Here is a 4,804-nt window from a genome sequence, read left to right as displayed (position 1 = left end):
AACAGGCTAGGTCTAAAGCCCATTTCACAACTGAGACCGGCGCTATACGGAAGCAGCCAAAGATTAAGTGGCTGTGCAAAAAAACTCTGCCTGATGAGGAAGCCAGGCAAGGGGAGTCACACTATATTGCTAGCCACATACCCCAGTAGAGGAGGGGGTCACCCACAGAGGCCACCGAATAAGTGCCCCTGCCTTGTAAGGGGAACAACTATGCCGTCAGAACAGGGACTGCCCCTGGAGAGTTAAACTGGCTAGAGATGCCACGAGGTAGGTGGCAATGCCTTAACCGTAGGTGTGCTGTGAAGGTGGAGCAGCCTCTTCCATCCTTGTCAAGGGGAGTGCTAACCTTCTCTTCTTTCATACTAACCATTGGCCCTTGTTGTAGAGCGGGCCCCTGAGTGATAATGAACGAGGGAGGGGGAAGAGGGCTAATACTTACCTAGTCCCGTGTACTCACCTCATCCTGCCGCAATCTTCACCCTTCCTCTTCTCAAGCAGGGTCACCCCTTTAGCTGCTGGCACCATAGTGGCAGGACGCTAGAAGAGGGACTTGGATGGGTGACCCTTCTGCTGGCGGGATGCAGGGGAGCTAGGCTGCCCTGGTCCACCTTGTTTTCTTGTGGGGGAGTAGGCAGCGTGGCGGACCAACACTGGCGTGCTCCGCCGGGAGAACAGGGAGGTGAGGTGACCACTGTTTCCCACCTGAAAGAAGGAAAAATAAAAAAATAAAATAAAAAATCTTCAGGAGCTACCCGGCAGAGCAGGGAGGTCTTGCCTCCTATTGACACTAGAAAAAACTGAAGCTCTCTCTCCAGGGGGTATAGCTGCCAGGGGAGGAGCTAACAGCTTTTACTAGTGTCAACGCCTTCTAGAAGACATAGCTATACCCACGGTTCCTGTGTCTCCCCAATGAATATGGGCGAGAAATAGGACATGCTCTATATTTTTGCAGTGCAGTGGAACGGAACTGCGGATGCGGACAGCACACAAAACTGTGGAATGGATGAAGACCCATTCATATGGTCGTGTGAATGGACCCTTAGTTGTTAAGTTTATTATAAACCTTATTGCCACTTGCTATTAGATATGCTTTTTTAAATGCTGACCTTGTATCTGCTATTACTACTCATAGTGTAATTGTAATGAACCATTTCCCGTAAATGAGGAGAAAGAGCACAATATGTGAGTACTTTTCTCTCCTTGCTCTATTAATCAGTGGGGGTCTCAGCACTCACACCACCACCATCAAAAGTGTTGATACATCTCTATGACATATTAAACATTTTCTGAAAACTCAGTAACCCTTTAAAGGGGTTGTCCGGGATTGGGAAGATTGGTGTGTGTGGACAACAGTGCCCTAAATTTTACACTCATGCCTCTCCTACCTTTACCAGACAATTCTTATGCCACTTTTGCCATTGAAAAAATCCCAGCCGGAAGTGCCGTTTTTCTTACAGTCAGTGACGTACCGGGTCTACTTTCTGCCGAGCAAAGCCTCTTCTTCAGCCCAGCAGTGAGCCCGGTGACATCACCAGCACTGATGGGCGGGCTTTAGCGCTGCCATAGCCAGTAAAACGGCTAGGGCAGCGCTAAAGCACGCCCATCAGAGTCGGTGACATCACCGAACACACTGCCAGGCGGAAGCGTGAGCCCGTGCCATGTGCGATCTAGCGCACGGCAAGGGAGCGCATCAGAGCATGAGATGCTCCGATGCCAGCATCAGGGGGGCTGCCTGGGTGAAAATATGGGTATGTCCGGGTTCAGCTCTGAACCTGGACAACCCCTTTAAGTATATACATACATACACATCAGTTCCCTAATGTACTTCATCAGAAGATGGCTTCATAAATTTATCTGAGAAATTCTGAATACACAGAGAAGTAACCTTACACCAGCTAAGCCAGCAGAAGGTAGTAATCCGGCGCACGGGTAGCGCTCCAGCAATGTGGTGAATCCGCAGGAAGTTGTCCAGCAGTCGGAAATAAAAACATCACTTCTTTATTCCAAACTACGGTATTAATAATCACTCCAGTGGCGGATTACATAACTGTTAACGCATTTCGATCAACAGATCTAGCTCGTGACAATAGCTGGATGCATACGTACAAAGGGGTCGTGCATAGCATGAAAGTAATCTCCTATCCACAAAATGGAGGATAACTGATTAGTGGGGGTCCGACCTCTGAGATCTCGAGAACGGAGATCCCATATTCGCTTCCTGGTGGAATACCAGGCCGAGCATGCCCCTGCCACTCCATTCTTTCTTTGTGGCATTGCCAGAAAAAGCCAAATGCTACCCCTAGCAGTGACTCCAGTCATCTAGAATAGGGAAACAGGATTTTGCGCTCTATAATGGAATTAATCAGCATAGAATTTTACTTTCCTTCATTACGGTACTTATAGTTACTGGCTTGTGACAAACAATGGACGGATATAATGGCTAATGGCATCAGATGTACAGCTCGCAGGGCATCCTCCATGGGCAATATCATCAGTCCCAGTCTTTTTCAAGATAAAAGCAAAAAAAACACACCTCAGACATGGCTTGTGAACAAGGGCAGCTATAGGTGTGGCCACCATATGTGCATTTGCTGTGAACATACTAGGGTCAGCAAAAGGTTCAGATCTACTGCAAACAACAAGGAATATGATATAAAATCGTATCTAAATTGCAATACTAAATTTGCGGTATATCTGATCACTTGCGACCTTTGTAATCTGCAACATGTGGGATGTACTAGCAATGAAATAAAGATCAGAGTTCGTAGACATATATCTGATATTCCCCATTACAAAAGCCGCAATATTTCAGCGGCAAGTCTACACTTTGCAATAGTAACAATGGAAAAATGGGCGAGCACTCATACACTTGGCAACCAAATTGACATATGCAGAAAATATTTATTATTAAATCCCCATAAAATTCAAGTAATAAAAATAAGTAAAACTGTGTATTATAGCAATGACATACAAAAACTACAATCACATAAACTATAGTAGATATAATAGTATAGTCAATATTGTATTAAATGCGAAAAAATATGTGATAATAAAATGTTCAATACTAGTCTATAGTCGATAAATTCACTGATATAAATCACACAACAAAAACTTCAAGTATTGTCCAGGTCTTATATATGCTGTTTCCTTCGGTACAGCTTTTCGACGATAAAAGTAGTTGTTCCTTTACTATAAAAATTTTTTTCTTTCTCTGTATAGCCATACAGTTTTATCGGAGGCTTCTCAATACAGGTACATCACTTGTTTCACCAATAGTACATGGAGGCGATACATCTCACTTAGTAGTACAGGGGATTGAAACAGTTGGTCTTCCGGTGAGAGGTGCAGTGGTGTGTATCTTGGTTTTGTGCTGCCCTAGGCGAGACTAAACTCGGGCACCCCCCTAATATAAATTTTACCCACCCCTTCCTGTCAAGGCCAAACCCCTTTCTCTCTAAACCCCACCCCTTCCTGTCAAGGCCAAACCCCTTTCTCTCTAAACCTCACCCCTTCCTATGTGCCATCCACAGATCCCCCTCCCCTAAACAGTGCCATCCACAGATCCCCCTCCCCGAAACAGTGCCATCCACAGATCCCCCTCCCCTAAGCAGTGCCATCCACAGATCCCCCTCCCCTAAACAGTGCCATTCACAAATCCCCCTCCCCTAAACAGTGCCATCCACAGATCTCCCCCCTAAACAGTGCCATCCACAGATCCCCCTCCCCTAAATAGTGCCATCCACAGATCTCCCCCCTAAACAGTGCCATCCACAGATCCCCCTCCCCTAAATAGTGCCATCCACAGATCCCCCTCCCCTAAACAGTGCCATCCACAGATCCCCCTCCCCGAAACAGTGCCATCCACAGATCCCCCTCCCCTAAGCAGTGCCATCCACAGATCCCCCTCCCCTAAACAGTGCCATCCACAAATCCCCCTCCTCTAAACAGTGCCATCCACAGATCTCCCCCCTAAACAGTGCCATCCACAGATCCCCCTCCCCTAAATAGTGCCATCCACAGATCTCCCCCCTAAACAGTGCCATCCACAGATCCCCCTCCCCTAAATAGTGGCATCCACAGATCCCCCTCCCCTAAATAGTGCCATCAACAGATCCCCCTCCCCTAAATAGTGCCATCAACAGATCCCCCTCCCCGACGCTCACAGGAGAACATTTTCAAACTAATCATTAACTTTAACTCCCGCCTAGTGGGAGGAGCAGGCGCGTGACGTCAGTGAGTGAGCGCCGCCCGCACTGCCTGCTGTTACCAGAGCTAAGAGTCAAGACAGTGTAAGATATCCAGTAAAGAGATTAGCAATGATTAAAGTTAAAGTTAATGATTAGTTTATAAATGTTCTCCTGTGAGCGGCGTGGCCCTGTATATTCTAACCCCCAGGCAAGCATCCCTGTCACCATGGGAACGCCTGGGGGTTAGAATATACCATCGGATTTGAGTTTTTACGATCCCACTGAGATCGTGAAAACACAGATCCGATGGTATATTCTAACACCCAGGCAAGCGTCCCCGTCACCATGGGAACGCCTGGGGGTTATAATATACCATCGGATCTTCTGAGTATACCGGCGGCAACATATAAGACGGATGGGACAGGGGCAAACAAGGCATTTTGCCGCCCCATTGGCAAGTGCCGCCCTAGGCAAATGCCTTGTTTGCCTCATGATAGATACGCCACTGGAGAGGGGGGGACCACAGAAGAAAATTGCTAAACAGAGAAGCATTTTGGATTTTTCTATTAGATTCACGGCAACCAAGGGGTTTAAATAAAAGACACGATCTTATTTTG

The 4,804-nt window shown here is 47.0% G+C and overlaps 1 non-coding gene across 1 annotated transcript; it reads right to left on the bottom strand.

Annotated features, from left to right (window-relative positions):
* Positions 1–239: 239 nt before the first annotated feature.
* LOC120996872 lies at positions 240–368 on the bottom strand. The gene has a single exon (XR_005777969.1). It is a non-coding gene; the product is annotated as a U6atac minor spliceosomal RNA (small nuclear RNA).
* Between the last annotated feature and the right edge of the window lie 4,436 nt (positions 369–4,804).

Source organism: Bufo bufo, chromosome 3, assembly GCF_905171765.1.
Source record: "Bufo bufo chromosome 3, aBufBuf1.1, whole genome shotgun sequence".
Taxonomy (NCBI): Eukaryota; Metazoa; Chordata; class Amphibia; order Anura; family Bufonidae; genus Bufo; species Bufo bufo.
This window is presented reverse-complemented; position numbering and strand designations above follow the sequence as displayed.